General features: G+C 45.2%; 1 protein-coding gene across 1 annotated transcript in view; it reads left to right on the top strand.

Moving 5' to 3' along the window:
- Positions 1-18498, top strand: part of roraa (RAR-related orphan receptor A, paralog a) — a 209360-nt gene that overhangs the window by 112779 nt on the left and 78083 nt on the right. The window lies entirely within an intron of this gene.

The following is an 18498-nucleotide window of genomic DNA, read 5'->3' as shown; positions in this document are numbered from 1 at the left end:
GGTGGGGGCCAGAGGGTGAAAGAGATGAAGTAATAGGCTATTCTGAGGGTCAGCCCATGCGAATGCAAATATTTATATAAGTGATTAAAATACCCTCCCCACATCCCGCCCACTTCATTTCAGCGTGGAACTAAACTGTAAACCGATTCATCTCCTAAAGGCAACTCTGAATGAGGAAGCAGGAAGAGGCATTTGTGGGTGGAAAAAAAAAAGAGCAAACAAATAGTGACGTAAATCTGACTCACCCGTCTTTTGCCTTCACAATACAAAGATTAGAGCAGCAGGCTCTTTTGGGGATGCAGATTTCATCCCTTGCTTTTCTTAGACTTTCATCCCCACAGCTACGAGCCCGTGGAATTTCACACTGTCACAGCCATTTCCTGAAAGGGTCAGATTGGCTAATCTTGCAAGCAATATCACTATATTTATTCATTTTTAACCTCCAAAACTATATATGTACTTTTTTAGACGACATTTGATAACGCAATAGAAAGCGCTTACTGTCTGCATATGCCAAAAATTCAGATTTTTTTTCAATTGCTCAGAATCCAGATCACTTTAGGTCCAGCTCTTTGTCCTTTTATCATCATAAGAAATATATAATACCCCTGTCATTAACTTTGCATCACCACGGGCCCTCTCATCTTAAAGATTGGACACGTGGTTTTGCTCGGTCTTCGTATGGTCCCCTCGCTGGGCCAATCCTCATCAACATAACCAATGCATCACGTGGCATATGCGAGTCCTCTCCAGATACAGTGTTACCTTATCCTCGACAACGTTTATCTAATCTAAATGATCACATCTTCATATCTCTTTATTTCTCCTGCATGTGATAGGCATAATAAATGGATTCTCGAGACAGTTTAAAACCATGAACTCTTGGCAATTGGTCACAGAACCAATCAGGTTTGTCTCAGTCTTCTCATCTGATAATGGCGGGGAATCCTGAGGTGCAGGCTGTTTAACATGCCGCTGTCTAGATCTGTGTCCTGCTCTAATTGAAATGAGGGTGAGATAACATGCTCGTTATTGGGACTGTGTGAGCAAGATGGGTTAAAGCTGACACCCCGCAAGGGCGTTGTTACCTCGGGTAGTGTTGATCTGACAGCCGCGGTTCACCTTGTCCATGTGTATATCAGAAATCAATGTCTGTAACAGTGCAGCGTCAGATTCTTACATTGCCTCCGCAGAGCAGACTGGGAGTCAGACATGGTGCCTAAGTGTATGTCTCCGGTTGCGTCTGATCTGATGTGCCGGCAATCATCTAGCAACAACATTGTTCCCAGTGTACCATTGTTTGGTAGTGAAGCAATTTGCTTCTTTTTTTTTTGCTTTGATGCCCTATTGCGGGTTTTTGCTGAGATATACCCTGGTGATGCACCATTACCAGGTTTATTAGATCCCATCTGCTGACGTTCCCCACTCTTTCATTGTCACATAATGGGCTGTGACTGCGGGATTGGATTATAGATATGTGGGTACTCAGTTGACATAAAGTAATCAAATACATTGCAGAATACATGGTGGGATGGGTCACAATTGGCCATGTAACATTTCATAATGTTAGATTATTATTATTATTGATAATAGTAATGCGCTATTACTAATTAGTCATTGTTTGAAATTAATGTAATTGTCCAGGGTGTCTCCCCGCCTGCCGCCCAATGACTGCTGGGATAGGCTCCAGCACCCCCGCGACCCTGAGAGCAGGATAAGCGGTTCGGATAATGGACGGATGGATGATTAAAACGTGATCTGTTCATTTGCAGAAAAAAAAAAAGTTGCATTTTTATGTTATTACCCCAGGTCATAAACTATATCTCGCTATAGCATAAATGTCTTAATTTAATTAATAATTTCACCACTTTCCATAACCCTGCAGTAGTTTTAAGTAGCTCATCTAGCTCACAGTTGCAGAATCAGAGGAATTTACATTCACAGTAAAAGCAAGCAGTTACTGTAGACGACAACGGACAACCCTACCCTCTATCCTTAGACCCACAATTTGGATGCAAAAAAAGAAAAGAAAAAGAAAACCTTTTCAGGTAAAAAGTGGAAGAAACCTCATGAAGAGCATCAGAGAGTGGATTCCTTTTCCAGAACTGATTGGCAGTTGTAACTTAATTTCAGTAAAATAATGATTATCCAGTCTGAGATTAATTTCAGCACTTGCCACAGGTGACTAAAAACATACATATAGTCAAAAAGTTTGAAACTTTCCACAATCCAGGCCCTCCCAATAAACAAGCGAGAGAGTTTTGTGAATGGTGTAAAGATGTCAGTGTCATACATGTCAGCATTTGAATGCATTATTTCAAGGTACTACCTCATATAAGGTGAAGTACAACTGACATTATTTGTATTTCATATTCTAGCTCGATGTAGGTAGTTCGGAAATCTCCTAACACTGAGTTACATCTTCATGGGAAATATGTTAGGAGGCTTTTTCTCAGGGCAGCATGGTGGCGCAGTGGTTTGCGCGGTCGCCTCACAGCAAGAAGGTCCTGGGTTCGAACCCCGGGGTAGTCCAACCTTGGTGGGTCGTCCCAGGTCGTCCTCTGTGTGGAGTTTGTGTGTTCTCCCCATGTCTGCGTGGGTTTCCTCCGGGGGCTGCGGTTTCCTCTCACAGTCCAAAGACATGTAAGTCAGGTGAATCGGCCGTAGTAAATTGTCCCAAGATGTGAATGTGTGTGGGTGTGTGTGTATGTCAGCCCTGTGTGATGGCCGGGCGGCCTGTCCATGGGTGTGTCCCCGCCTGCCGCCCAATGACTGCTGGGATAGGCTCCAGCATCCCCGCGACCCTGAAAGCAGCATTGGATGGATGGATGACTTTTTCTCAGGATGCAGTCATAAGATAGGAGAATAAATAAATGTTTAGCAGGCCTCATTTCCACATTATGAAATTATGAGCATGGCCAAGCACAAACCAGAAAAAATCAAACCAGCGGTGTTTACTCAATTAATGTGGAGGCAGTCTGGAGTAGATCGCGTTGTTTCCTCTGTTTGATTTTATGCCTCGGGGCTGATGAAGCATTATTAGCTGCACAGTCGTGGTTATTACATAAAAAATGTTAATGATAACATGAAATCCAACCATGCAAAGAAAACAAATATAATTCAAGATGTAAAAGTAGAATAAGTAGCGGCGTTACGCACAGGTGATATTTGTGGATAGTGGATGCTGCACACACTCGCTGGTATGTATCGCTGCATGTAGAACAATAGCGGAGATTTTCCTGTCCCACATCTGCTCTGATATGTAGGAATGAGACAGACAGTAAGAGAGCTGAATTATGAGCTCAGCTTGGAAAAGTCTTTAGGACTATCTGAAGTCAAAAGGAATTATTTCATTTCCTCCTCCTAGGCCTTTTAGTGGTCATCAGGGAGCATTCGACATGGCGCTGCAAATCCCTCTGACTTTGGTGGGGCTCCAGCCTTGCTTGTCTGCCTACACATAAAATCAGCCTTGTAGATCTCCACCCGACTAATATGCCTTCCCCTTCAGCGGTATAGTATTATTCTGCAAATCAGCTCAATGACGGCAGTTTATAGGCCATGCTGTCTGTTTATATATTTAGTTTACTGCAAAACTGACAATTCCATCCGACCAAAGTATGGTCAAGAGATCCAGCAGCACATCTGCCAGAAGAGATTTGGCGTTTATCCATCGAAAGTGATGCTTGGGTTCTGTGTTAGCTATCAGCCCTGTGGCTTACATGGTAGCATGATTTTTGTTGTTCATCGGTTCTCATTCACAGAGTCATCTCGTTTACATACCTTATTGTTGTTCTACTCATAGTCAGTATGATAATGATATAATGCAAGCCCAGTTGTACACTCAAAAAGAGTATGAAACAAAAGTCTCACCTGGATGGGCAGCCCTCTTTATCTTTATTTTGGTAAAGGAAAAGATACCTATTGCATGTTGCAACACTCAGATTTTTACATATTTCAACTCCTCTGATTGCTTTCTTTATGCATGCTCCATAATCCAAGTAAGGAAGTCACAGAAAGGTGAATCAGTTCATCTGGACACAACTTTTATTATGGAGAGAAACGTTTCATATGCAAATTGCATATTTCAATTGCATATGAAACCGATCGTTGGTTTTTGTCGTTATGCCACTGTATTGTTTATAAGGGTGGGGGTACCTGCAGTCAGTTGAGACTGAAGAGGTCGCTTAGATGAGTGATGAAACATTTCGCTCAATAAACGATGTGTCCGGATGAACTCACCTTTCTGTGATCCTCAGAGTGCTGTTTGGGAAGTTTCATTTCTCCAAAAGAGTGCCGACCTTTTTCAGCCATGTAGCAGCACCAGGCACCATGAGCCCCATTTCTCACAGACATTCTCATAGTACTGTTTTATTGTTTTTTTTTTTTTTTTTTGAGGGGGGTCTATTCCATCACGTATTTGTTAATGTTCACTGCTGACCGGATGCCACGTTCCTCCATTCGTGAGGTAGGCAAAGAGATGATTAGATAAAGACAGCATACTATCTTGACACTGGCACCACTCTAGCAGAGCATAAGCAAGCCCCCACCTCCCCTCCTGGGTTTCCGTCACACAGAGGAGGCCATGTCCGAAAGTGCCTTGTGACAAGTTTACTGTCTCCACCTCGCACGGTCGCTGCTGGCGTAGCCTGCTTGCAGTGGAGCTGTGGGCCTATTATTGCCTCAAGCCATGCTCTAATCCTGCATTTGAAGCGGCTCTGTTTGAGGAGGACTGAGGACGAGGCATACTGTGGAGGGCATCGAGGCCTCGCCACCAAATCCCAGCTCCTCAGGCTTCCCACCAGGGACCTTCAGCTGCAATGAGGGGGAGGGGGGGGGGGAGAAAGGTGAAGGGAACTCTGTGGGTCTGCAGGCATGGATCTGGAGGCTTTTAGACCTGTTTCAGTTGGTGAGCCTCAGCGTTGGTCCTACATAGGGTGGAGCTCTCACTGCGTAACTCGCCCTTTCCCACAGGGCTCCACTGGTTTAGTCCCGCCCATCTGGGTTACACAAGGTCAGCGCAGTGACTTCGACTTCTGATGTGGTTTGTTGTGTTTTTTCTTCCCCCCAGCAATGCTCCACTGACCTACTTCCTCTAATCCCACAATGTGACTTTAATTGACTGAATGGGAGGGGCAGGGAGGAGAGAGGGGGTGTGCCTGTGTGCATTGGGGTTGGGGGGGGGTCGGGATGGGGCAGTGGGGGTGGGGGGGAGGGGGGTTGCACAGGAACAACTGAGAGAAAGGGAGATTTGAGAGCTTGAGTGATTTCCTGCTGCCACTGCTATGTTCAGGGCCACAAATTAATTTGATTCTGTTATGCAACTGTAATCATCATCCTATAATCACATCAGCGGCTTTGTGAGGCGCCCAAAATAGAGGGATTGTAGGCTGGACAGGGGGCGGGGCACATTGAAGGGTCTGGGAGCCGAGGGCCAGGGAAAGTTAATGGATGGACTAGGGCCTAGCAGAAAGCTGGGAAACAAACATACCGTATAATACAGATGAAGTGACTTGCATGAAACCCATCTCCTTAGATTGAGTGGGAACTGAACTTTTAGCTCCTACTGCTGATCCATAACTACTTGCTCAGGTATTCTGAATCTGTTGGATTTGTTTCCATGGTGTCCAGTTAATGTGGGGTTTACCTTATATAGCTATCAATCTCATTTTATACAGTATATATAGTTCCATTTATTCATATTTTGACAAGAAATCAACACATCACACAGAAACACTGATAGAGCTGAATAAGTCTTTATAGGCTTTCAGTAAAATTGCCTCGCTGCCTCACAATGGCTGTGCTTCTTCCTGTGATTATGTCTGCTTTGTTAAAAAAAGTCATTTAAAGTACTACTCTTGCCAATAATTTGGCAGGGAGCAAGCAGGGTTGAATTACCACCGTTCTTTATTCCAAGTAAGGAGCAAAAAGAACTCATGTCTCGCCCGGTTTGTGATCTTTGTTGGTCCAGCCTCTGTCCCTTTACCTTGGCTGTTTACCTGGCAGTTATCGCATTGGATAGCCAAAAAAATAACTTTTTTTTTTTTTGCCCAGTTCTGGCAATTAATCCACCCAATTGTTTTGTTCTCCATTCTACTGAGGTTGGAGGTGCACTAAAATTATAAACATGGGCGTCCAGTTGGCATGGCAGTCTATTCTGTTGCCTACGATCGCCGGTTCAAATCCCCGTGTTACCTCCAGCTTGGCCGGGTGTCCCTACAGACACAATTGGCCGTGTCTGCAGATGGGAAGCCGGATGTGGGTATGTGTCCTGGTAGCTGCACTAGCGCCTCCTCTGGTTGTTCGGGGGGGGACTGGGGGGAATAGCGTGATCCTCCCACGCGCTACGTCCCCCTGGCGAAACGCCTCACTGTCGGGTGGAAAAGAAGCGGCTGGCAGCTCCACATGTATCGGAGGAGGCATGTGGTAGTCTACAGCCCTCCCCGGATTGGCAGAGGGGTGGAGCAGCGACCGGGGTAGTTCGGAAGAGTGGGGTAATTGGCCGGATACAATTGGGGAGAAAAAAAAAATCCAGAAAAGAAAACTCAACAGGTTGCAAACCAGATGTGTCAAGCGGGGCCCTGGTTTGCAGGAGGGAACAGAGAGCAGCGAGCCATGCTTTTGCAATATCAAAGACATATTTCCTGGCTGGCGCGAGATGGGCTTGTGATAGACTGCGTTTCCTTCACTTTGCCTAGTGGACAGATGTCAATTGGCATGGCCGCTGCGAGAGGGAAGTGTGATTTAGATTGTCTGTCAGCTGGCTGCCGTGACTCCGGGGACCAAAGTTGTTCTAGCGAGGGCAGAGGTTAACTGATGCGGAGGGGCAAGTCTCCAGAGTTTCATAGCAGAATTGAAGGCCCTGTAAATGTCTTCTCTAAAGTGCAGCCCTGTGTCACACACTGACACATTCGTGTTTGCTTTGAGCACCATAGGGTCCTCTGCTTCATCTTGGCAAAAAAAAAGAAAGAAAGTTGTTTCTTAAAAACACCCACCACATTTTGCCAGTGCCATTTCCAGCTCTGCCCTCATAAATGCAGGGGTGATGAAAGTACAAGGGGGGGGATGCAGCATTAACAGCACTGACTTGTTTTTCTGGCATCATGTCGATCCTTTGTGATTGTTTGCAGTTTGTCCCTTTAGCGATTGAATCACTGAGTACATCCGCGACAGACTTCATGCGGGGACGGAGTACAGACAGCCATGCTTTGTTCCTTGCTAGTAAACAGCAAAGTAACAAACGCATGCAGCCCGCACAGCGCTTGCTTTATATTGGCTCTGTGTGTGTGTGTGTGTTGTATGTTTGTTGTTGTGGAAGGGCAGGAGGGTTTGCAGTGTGGCTTCTCCCCTCCAGCTGATACCTGTCAGTCCCCCTGGGGAACCGGGGCCTGGGTTTACAGGACAGCTGAGGCGTCCCTGACAGCCCAGCTCATCTTGTTTGGAGCGGGCGCATGCCGCTTGGCCGCTCACTGGCTGGACAGGATTTGTTCCCTTCCTGCCACTTTACATCCACAAGCTCTACATTTAATTAGAATCACTTGTCATGTCTCGTATATCACCTGGGCCTCTTGGTGTCAGCTGTCAGCCAAAGAAATGTGATAGTTATTCATTGCTCTGTGCAAGTGTAACAGCAAGGTCACAAGACAGAATGCACCTTGAGCTAACTGTGCTTAACGCCTATACGTCCCTGCACAGGGTGTGTGTGTGTGTGGGGGGGGTATGAGAATAAACAAAACAAATGTATCAAAACAACGTGTGGTTTGCAGTCTTAAATTGTGTATCAAATTATAATGTTACAATATTCTATATTCTGGCTTTGTTGCACAAAGTGCATGCTCAATAATCCAGGTAAGAAAATCAAAGAAGGTTGAATCAGTTCATCTGGATACAGTGTTTACATCTGGATACAATGTTTATTGACAGATACGTTGCATCACTCAACTAAGTGGCCTCTTCAGTCTAAATTGACTGCAGGTGTCCCCAACACCCTTATAAACAATACAGTTGCATAACAACAGAAACCAACAATCAGTTTCATATGCAAATAGGCGTGACCATTAACTGGAGTTACAATGGCCATGTGTACTATTCACAGAGGATTTGGGAATGTTTGCAATCACAGCATTGTAAGATGGTCACAGATGCACTCCTTGCCCCCCCCCCCCCTCGGTTCAGGGGATGGTCGCTCCCTCTTAACATAGATGGTCTCTTTGACTCCCCGTTCAAACCAGCATTCCTGCCTATCAAGGCTATGCGCATCCTCATCCTCAAAAGAGTGGCCACTGGCCTGTAGATGAACAAGAGGTGAACAGAAAAGATGCAGTGTGTTTTGTTCACACAGTGCGGTGTGAGCAAGCACCTTGCAAAAAAACCCAAAACCAAAACAGCCAACCAGTTTGCAAGCAGTTTGTAGACCTTCCTTGTTTTCAACTGGTCCAAATATCACATGGTTGACTAGTTGCCTCGCTGTCTCGCAATAATTCTGTAGCCGCCAGCAGCATAAAGTGACACCACGATGAACGAAGAGTTAATTTTGAGCATACCGACAAAGGTATTGCAGGACATGTTCACCAGTGTTAGTTTTCGAAAAGTTTTTTTCCTTCATTTCGAGTACACTGCCTGCCTAACAGCTGTTAATGGGTGGGCACTTTAGGACTGAGTGCAGTTTTAGAAGCTATTAGACATGGAGTTTACAGTCTGCAGACTTGGATGAAGGCCACAAACCTCCAGTGCACAAAGGTGACCAGGCTGCAGGAGTGTTCAAGCGCTGCTTACATGAGACCCTTTGCCAAGATAACGCGTAAATGATGGATGCTGTGACCCCTGACCTGTGTTCGCATGGGTGAGGTGCCTGCTTCTTTAACCATTCACTGGAGATCTCTGCAAGTCGGATACCAGCCTCTCCCTGGCTGCTGTCTGTTGAGCCAGCACTATGTTTGTTTATGCTAGGACCATGTTGTTTCTGTCAACCTCACTTTCATTTTTTGTGGAATGCTCTCTCTCTCTCGCTCTCTTTCGCTCTCTCTCTCTCCCTCTCTCGCTCCCCCTCCGATTTAACAGTCAGGTTATATAACTCTTTTTCTTCCTCTGACGTCCTCGAGCTCTGGCAGTCAGCTGACAGCACCCAAATGTCTGCTGGTAAACACATTCCTTTCCGTTTTTTTTTCTTTTCCTTTTCTTTTCTCTTCTCTTTGCCTCCTCTTCGCCCCTCCTACTCCCTTCTCCTCAGCGATTAGGGATTGATTCTCTCCTCTGTCCCTCTGCCTCCTCTTCCATTGGTTGGGCTCCATATCCCCAGGCCAGTTTCCACATATTAGCACCCGAGGCCAGAGGAGGCAGGCAGATACGCATTGCCTGCCATGGCCCATGGATCCTGCAAGCCAGTGAAAAATGAGCTTTGGAGAGGCAATAAATTGCATCCAATTTAGAGATGAAGGCAGAAATAAATTTCTCTTTTCCAAAGACCGAAGAAAGGGAAAGAAAAAAAAAAAGCCCCTAGATAATTTCTTTTCTGTCTTTTTCATGTGATTTTTTTCCCCCCTTTGAAACACCCTTTTTGTGCCGTTCATTTGAATTCATGAAATAATTATTTGTCTGCATTTTAGATTTGCTGTTCATGTTATGGCAGGTTATGAAAATAATCGCTCTCATCTCGGCTGACACTTCTTGGATTTCGGCAGGAAATGCCTTTTGAGTCAGAGGAAATTTTTTTCTTAGAGGAGATACATTTATCAGACATGATTTGACACACACACACACACACACACAGAGGATCCCCCTCCTTCTTTTCTCATCATTGTATTATCCTAAATGAACTGTCCAAGAGGCTTAGGATCTCTCGGTTCAGTGCTGCAGAAGACTCGGAGAACGAGTGTACATGTGAGGTAGTCTCCGAAATGATGAAAGAAACTGTCTATTAATGGCCACAACAACACTACCTCTCCCATTCAGCGTCTGTTCACTAAATGTTTCCAGAAGCCTCTGTTGCTTCTCCCCGGCACTTCTCTAAATGGGTCCTGAACGAACGAAACAACTCGGCGTAAACCCTTCAGACTGTAAAGCTTGTATATATCAACTGAATAAGCCAATGGAGAGTCTAGCCCCCGCACCCCCCCCCCCGTGGTGGTGGTGATGTGCAAGCCTCCCATTAGTTTCCGAGACCCAAACGCCAGACTAAGACGTTTCCCTTTGTGTTCAGGTAGTGAGTATTTTATCCCAACAACTTCCTGCATATTACCCTGCCTGCCACAAAAAAAAGTGTAGAAGACGACCGGGGGGGGGGGGTACACTGTAGAGAATTGCATCCCATACGTTTTTTTTCCTTCTCTCTCTCTCACCACGAGACGTTTTCTTCTCAGTTAAAAGGCTATGTTTCTCCACACTTTTTCGATGCGCTGACACCCCAACAGTGAAGTGTTGAATTTGGCAAAAAAAAAAAAAAACATTGTCAGCACAGTGTTGTGGTGCCAGTGAACTCCAAAAGTACAACATGAAAGGGGTGATTTTGTGTATGTTCGAGTGTATTTACTGACAACATCACCACGCTGTTACTCATCACTGACTTCGCCCTGGGAGATGAATAATGTGTAAATGGGCAAACGCTCTGTGTTTGTTGTACACTCTGCCAGTGTTTACATTGGAAGTCAGTAATGCTTTTGTTTTGCAGCCAAATAAGCACGGATGGATTTACAGTACCGAGCCTTGGATTGTTTGCAAACTGTTCAAAATAATTTATCTTTTTTTCATCAAATGTTTACGCTTTCACTTTGGGCGATGAAAGAGAATGAAATGCGCGCTACTTTAGCAGGAAGAAATACACAAGACTGCAAAAAAAAAAAAACCAAAAAAACATCAGAAAATAGCTGTACCTGAAGATAATGTATTGTGCGTTTAAACTTGTGTTCTGTCAACAGTTTTGCTGTCTTGAGGCTGGAGCTGATGCTGCAGTGTAGCACAGCTCCTGCCCCGCTCATCTAAGCCGGCAGTTAGCTAAGCTCAGCTGATTAATAAATAAGCATGCCACAGTCTTGGATCAGTGCATCGCTAATGTGCTCCGACTCTTCGCCTTGTTCCTGTTGCGTCTATATTTCGCTTGGCTCTGTAAAAAAAAAAACAAAGGAGGGGTGGGGCCGCTCTGTTGTCTATCAGCGTGTTGTAGGAGCTTCACAGCGTGTAGCAATCAATGCCCGCTGTGGCTAGAACGCCGCTCGCGCTGGCGTATTTGTCTCTCTGCATGGCCAAACCCAATTGGACGTGAGCTCCCCACGGCTCCTTCTCCCTCAGCCTCCGCTGTCATCCCCTCCCCTTGCTTGTGTAAATTATGTAAGTGCAGGGGAGCCAGTGATGATAGGGCATACAGTAGAAGCATTTTTCTAACCAGGCCTTCGAGCGCACTTACAATGTGACGAGCTTCACCTAGCACGCCCAGCCCCGCCGCATCACCTACACCGAATGCATTTTTTAAATGGGGTTTCCAGAGCAGTCTGGCTAGACATGTCGAAGACATGCATAGGAGGGTTAGTGGGTTCACCTCGCTGGCTGTTCCCTGTTTAAAGACTGACATCTCCAAATGTGCCGTCTGTGTATTGTGTAGCCATGCAAGGGAATTCTCCCTCTTCTGCTCAGAGGAAGCGCTGGCTCTGTGCTCAGCCCCTCTCATGAAATAACAATAGGGTGCCACTTTAAAATCTCACCGCTCAGAGAAGATTAGCATTCAGCTCAAGAAGGTGCACACTAGCATCCTCATAAAAGCCATACTTGGCAAAACGTTTTTTTTTTTTCTTCCTCTCACTCGCCACTCCCCACACTTGATATTGATCAAGTGTTTTCGTTTTACGAGGGTAGCGTTTAGTCGTCAAGTGTTTTGTGTGGGTGCGAGAAGGACTTCTGTGCAAAAAGAAACCGATTAACCCATGCATAGCCTCTTTCTATCACACTCCAGCCAGCCAAAAAAAAACAAAACCTGTACAATGAGCACTGATCGCGACAAATCCCAAGCAAGCCTGTCAATAAGGCGTCCCGTCCTCATTCCTTCATCCTCTCCTTCACCCCATTCTCCACAGTTGACTGAATGTGTTGGTTCAGCTTCTCCACTCTTCTTTTCTTACTTCCTGTGGGAGGAGCCATTTACTGTGTAACATCACATAGGGCGCCACTTGTGTCTGCTAGAGTTTCCATCCTGAAGCACCGGTATGTCACGGAGTCCCTCTCACGTACCCACGGCGATGACCAGTGTTTCTCTATTGCGCTGTAGATTGAATAGGAGACAAGTGCCTTCTCTGTCTCTCTGATCCGCCACCCACCCTGTGAGCTGCCATACGGAAGTGTGTCCCATCTGCCAGGCAGAAATCAATAGGCGCTCTTCACGCTGCGCTGAGTTTGTCTGGCTGCTGAGGAATAACTGAAGAGCCAGCTTTCTGCACACAACTATGATGACTAATACTGTTTAAGGAATGCTACTTACATAAATCAATAGCGTTTATTCCTCTCTCGTTCTCCCTCTCAATCCCCCCTCTCTTGCCCCCTTCTCCATCTCTGCCCTATCTCTTTTTCTTTCTGTCTCGCCATCTTCCTTCCTCCCTCTTTATCTCACTCCCGGTCTCTTTCTCACGTTCTTACTTTCTCTCCGTCTCCCTCTCACCCGCCGTGTGTGTAAGTGAGTGTGTGTGTTTATCGCACAGCAGACAAAGTTCTCCTTTGTGCTTGTAGGTCAGTGTGTCACTGTGCCATGGTCCTGATGCTTACGCATTTTGACAACCTTCCAATGGGAGGGGGAAAAAAAAAATCTTGCCTCCCCCCCAAAGCATTTCCAGTGTAATGGATGCAGTTTTTTTTTTGCAAGTGTCTTCATCTTTCTTTCTTTCGTTTTTCTTTTCTCAGTTTTATTCTTTGCCTCTTTTTTAAAAACATTTCTCAATTTCCATGCACTCGGGTCAAGGCCAGTAAAAAGAGCATCGGTGTGTTTATGCTGCTATTCCATTTCTCACTGTGGCAATGGGCGATGCAGCAACAGAGTAAATATGTGTGAAATAATGCATGGTTATGAGCGAGCTACGCGAAACACCTTTCTGCCGTATTAGGTTTCCATAATTGAATAAAACATGGAAGTGCTCTAACACCCCCTCGGAGAGAAATGGCAGTCACTAAAGCCAACTCAATAAAGAATTGCAAATGAATAAATGATGAGGATCAAACAAAGTGTGGTATATGAGAACAACGGGGTGATTTACTCTAAAACATCACTGCCGATATTTGAAACGGCAGCTGAACGGAGGGCTGTAATTACATGGCGAAATGATGGTGGTTTTGAAGCAGAAACCCTTGCGTGAGTAATAGCAGCATATTACATTGAGAGGCCTCTGTAAAAAAAAAAGTATGCTTATGATCTTTGTTTAAAACAGAGGGAGTGCACTCAAATAACAATTAGTATGCATACACAAGCAGAGTAATGCTTCCTCATCAACATCATTTATGCCTACAGGAACTTCACACGCATGCACACGCACATACAAAAGGAGAGAGAGAGAGAGAGAGAGAGAGAAATGGAAGAGGTATTCTGTGAAATATCCTCAAGGTCCTTGGCAGCATTAGAGAAGGGCCTGGGAAGTTAGGAAACATCAAATCAATGCATTGTAATGTGAATTGACTGCTGACTTTGATCATCTGCCTTGGGAGTGCTTCAGCATTGAGTTCTGTCACACCGGCTGGGTTAAGCAAATATGGCATGGGCTGAAACGGTGAGTGATGGGGAGGAAGAGACAGGTTAGAGATGGTGAAGCGAAACAAGAAGGGATAGGAGATGCTTGGCTATGCCTCATCAGAGAGTAATGGCCACATTTCAAATTAAATGTACTCTTGAGAAATGGCATATAGCATGTTATACATACTAGTTGAATTGTTTCCTAATTGCAGTATGTAAATATATATTGATGAGATGAAGAAACATTTGCTCATTTCATTAAACAGCAACAAAAAAAACCCCCAAAACACCCAGTATGTTTTATTCTCAGTGATGAGCTGCACTTGGTAAAATGTGGAAATGGCAGGGGTCAGAGAATTTGATCCCAGGCTAGACTGTCTTGCAGACACCCTGATCCTGGCTGGACAGCTGATACCCCCCACCCCTCACCAAAATGACTGGTCAGCCCTGCTTAGTGTCAGAGGCTGCAGATATCCTGGCTCTGAGAGTGGCAATGCTCTTAAGCCTCTCTGATATAATGGACCAGCCAGTCTAATCCGTCTCTGTCCAAGTGAGAGCAGGTGAGGAAAAAAGGTTTTTACCATGCCACCTTGACACCTCTGCTTGGCCCTGTGCAGTCCAAATTACCCACAATACACTACAGTACAGTACAGTATATTATAATACTGTGCAGTACAGTATTGTACAGGAGAAGCATCCTACCTCTCTTGCCTATGTCCCATGACAGCACCACAGCCTCAGGAGAATGCTCTCTTACATAAGGCCGGAAGAAGCAGCTGTTGTTTTGGGTCTGAAATCACTGTGTAATTCTTCTAAAGAATCGTTACACACTTTTTGCGCTGTTTAAGTCTGAGGATTGACAATAGCTCACTGAAAACTGCTCAGATTAATCAAAGTACGTGTCATTTGCTTTCTAATTTCTCACTTGGCTCACTGTCATCTGATGAAGGCGTTCGGTGCAAAACAAAAAAATACAGATGTGACACTTCTAGTGCGATTGTTGCTTCGGAAATTATAGATAGATAGACAAGAGAGGAGGAGAGAGAGAGCAAGACTGAGCGAGCGCTGCAAAGAGAGCCCTCGTAAGGAGAAAGGAGACGGGAAATCGGGGAAAAACAACCGTTACGACACAGTGCTAAAGAAGTCTTGAAGGAAGGCAGATACCGTATACAGGAACAGAGAGACTTCTTGAGTCAAGCCAGAGCAGCAAAGAGAACCCAGAAGCTCTTGTCACCGTATGAAAAGAATAGCGGGACGACCCCTAGGTACTGGGCTGCTAGGTGCATCTCCTAACAAGCTGACTGTTCAAAGGCTTTTTAGTGCTCTAGAGAACATGAAAGGCATGTTTAAAAATTTAAAAGCCCGATCTGTTCCAGTGCTATGGAGCAGCAGAGGAAAGCAGATTTCTACGTCGCCATAATTCCCTAGTTGCTTGCTTTGTAAATTAATTAAGATGTTTATGACAGCTGCTTGCACCTAATGGAATGCTTATAGACTATGCTATTAATTATTACTGCTGGCCATGGCTGCTAGTTTTTATATTACTGAAAACGTATGGCTGAAGCTATAGACATGGCCCGGATTTTACCCCGGGCCAGTCATGTCTTTAGGGTGGCCTTGAGTGCATTCACAGTGAGTGTTTTGCCTGTGCATATGTAAGAGATGTCTGTGATGCATAGGTCCATCTGTGTGTATATCCTTTATACTGTACATACAGTGTGTCTGGTTGTTTATACAACACGGCCACCCCTCGCAACATAGAATACCATCAGAATCAGAATCATGTTTATTGGCCATGTGGGTTTGCACATACATGGAATTTGACTCCGGTTTCGTGGCTCTCTCAGTGTGCTTAACATAGAATAACAACACAACAATCTTCAGATACAGTGGTGCTTGAAAGTTTTGAACCCTTTAAAATTTTCTATATTTCTGCATAAATATGGCCTAAAACATCATCAGATTTTCACACAAGTCCTAAAAATAGAAAAAGAGAACCCAATTAAACAAATGAGACAAAAAATATTATACTTGGTCATTTATTTATTGAGGAAAATAATCCAGTATTACTTATCTGTGAGTGGCAAAAGTATGTGAACCTTTAGGATTAGCAGTTAATTTGAAGGTGAAATTAGAGTCAGGTGTTTTCAATCAGGATCACGGGATGCTGGAGCATGAGAGCAGGATAAGCGGCACAGATAATGGATGGGTGGATGGATGTTTTCAATCAATGGGATGACAATCAGGTGTGAGTGGGCACCCTGTTTTATTTAAAGAACAGGGGTCTATCAAAATGTGATCTTCACAACACATGTTGGTGGACGTGTATCATGGCAAGAGCAAAGGAGATTTCTGAGGACTTCAGAAAAAGCGTTGTTGATGCTCATCAGGCTGGAAAAGGTAACAAAACCATCTCTGAAGAGTATGGACTCCACCAATCCACAGTCAGACAGATTATGTAAAAATGGAGGAAATTCAAGACCATTGTTACGCTCCCCAGGAGTGGTCGACCATAAAAGATCACTCCAAGAGCAAGGCGTGTAATAGTCGGCCAGGTCACAAAGGAACCCAGGCTAACTTCTAAACAGCTAAAGGCCTCTCTCACATTGGCTAATGTTAATGTTCATAAGTCCACCATCAGGAGAACACTGAACAACAATGGTGTGCATGGCAGGGTTGCAAGGAGAAAGCCACTGCTCTCCAAAAGGAACACTGCTGCCCGTCTGTATTTTGCTAAAGATCACATGGAAAAATGCTTTGTGGACGGATGAGACCAAAATATAACTTTTTGGTTTAAATGAGAAGCGTTATGTTTGGAGAAATGAAAACACTTTATTCCAGCATAAGAACCTTATCCCATCTGTCAAACATGGGGGTGGTAGTATCATGGTTTGGGCCTGTTTTGCTGCATCTGGGCCAGGATGGCTTGACATCATTGATGGAACAATGAATTCTGAATTATACCAGCAAATTCTTAAGGAAAATGTCAGGACATCTGTCCGTGAACTGAATCTCAAGAGAACGTGGGTCATGCAGCAAGACAACGACCCTAAGCACACAAGTCGTTCTACCAAAGAATGGTTAAAGAAGATTGACATATACAGGCGAAATAAGAGTTGATAAAGTGCAATGGTGCGGAGAATATATCAGAGATGCTGAAATAGATGTTAGCAGATTACTTACATACATGCCTGGGGTAGATGGACAGGTGTACCATATGAAAGATTGTAAAATAGAGATAAAAAAAAAAAGTCATGGTTATTTCATAAACCAGAGGTCTAGATAGTTTTGTCAGACACTTCTGGGAGGGTTACAAGCTAGAGCTGCTATTATCGTCTGGCTTTGCTGAAGTTTATGGGACATGGTCCTGGGTTTGAACCCTGGGGTTGTCCAACCTTGAGGGGTCATCCCAGGTCGTCCTCTGTGTGGGGTTTGCACGTTCTCCCCGTGTCTGCGGTGGGTTTTCTCCGGGTGCTCTGGTTTCTGCCACCATCAGAAAGACATGCATGTTAGGGTTAATACTCCTGTCTGTGCCCCTGACCGAGGCACGGCAAGACGAACTGGAGTTGGTCTCCGGGTGCTGCACGGCGGCTGCCCACTGCTCCTAGCTACACAGCTAGGATTGGTTAAATGCAGAGAGGAATTTCCCCACTGGGATTAATAAAGTATATCAAAACTGAAGAAAAAAAATCACCTTCATGTAAGGTGCTGAATCCCTGCCATTTGCCTGTCCCCTCAATAACCGCTCTTGGTTATGGGATGTGTTAATGTGCCCTGTCTCCTGAACAAATGCTGTTTTCATTGTGTAACTGTGGGATTGCATGTTAGTGTTGTCGTCTTCCTATTCAATAAGCCAGCAGTCCTTCCTGTTACCTTGTCTGGTTGTTAGCAGAGGGCTATGGTAGTATGAACTGTAAGTGACCTTGCAAGCCCAGAGGAAGTTCTGTTTGTGCCCTACTGTTAACTTGGCTCCAGAGTGGAGTGCTTTCATTGAGAAAGCATAAACAGCTACGCTGTCATGCCTATGAATGAACAAATGCTATGACTAATTATAGTGTCTCTTTCATATGACCTCCCTGCCATGTTTTCCTCTGACATGGTTATGCAATGTTATAAGAATAACCCCGATGGCAGCAGGAAGCTTTGTCGTAATACAGGCAGGATATTTAGATACAAGTGTGTGTATGTTTAACCTTTTAATGTGGTCGTGGAGTGTTTTACTGTTGGAATTTCTTCTGCTAACGAGGTGGCCGTGAAGTCCTCTGCAGTCCCCCCGTAATCGGAAAAGATTAGACAAAACTCTACGTACTCAGAAGCTCTTCAGCTGTAGTTCTTTGTGATTAACATTGAAATGGAGAACAGAGGGCATCCGGGTAGCATAGCGGTCTATTCCATTGCCTACCAACATGGGGATCGCCGGTTCGAATCCCCGTGTTACCTCCCGCTTGGTCGGGCATCCCTACAGACACAATTAGCTGTGTCTGCGGGTGGGAAGCCGGATGTGGGTATGTGTCTTGGTCGCTGCATTAGCGCCTCCTCTGGTCAGCCGGGGCGCCTGTTCAGGGGGAAGGCGAACTGGGGGGGGGGGGTAGCATGATCCTCTCATGCGCTACGTTCCCCCAGTGAAACTCCTCACTGTCAGGCGAAAAGGAGTGGCTGGCGACTCCACATGTATTGGTGGAGGCATGTGGTAGTCTGCAGCCCTCCCCGGATCGGCAGAAGGGGTGGAGCAGCGACTGGGACGGCTCGGAAGAGAAGGGTAATTGGCCGGATACAATTGGAACAAAAAAAAAAGCAATGGA

Source organism: Lampris incognitus, chromosome 6 (assembly GCF_029633865.1).
Source record: "Lampris incognitus isolate fLamInc1 chromosome 6, fLamInc1.hap2, whole genome shotgun sequence".
In the NCBI taxonomy this organism is placed as follows: Eukaryota; Metazoa; Chordata; class Actinopteri; order Lampriformes; family Lampridae; genus Lampris; species Lampris incognitus.
This window is presented reverse-complemented; position numbering and strand designations above follow the sequence as displayed.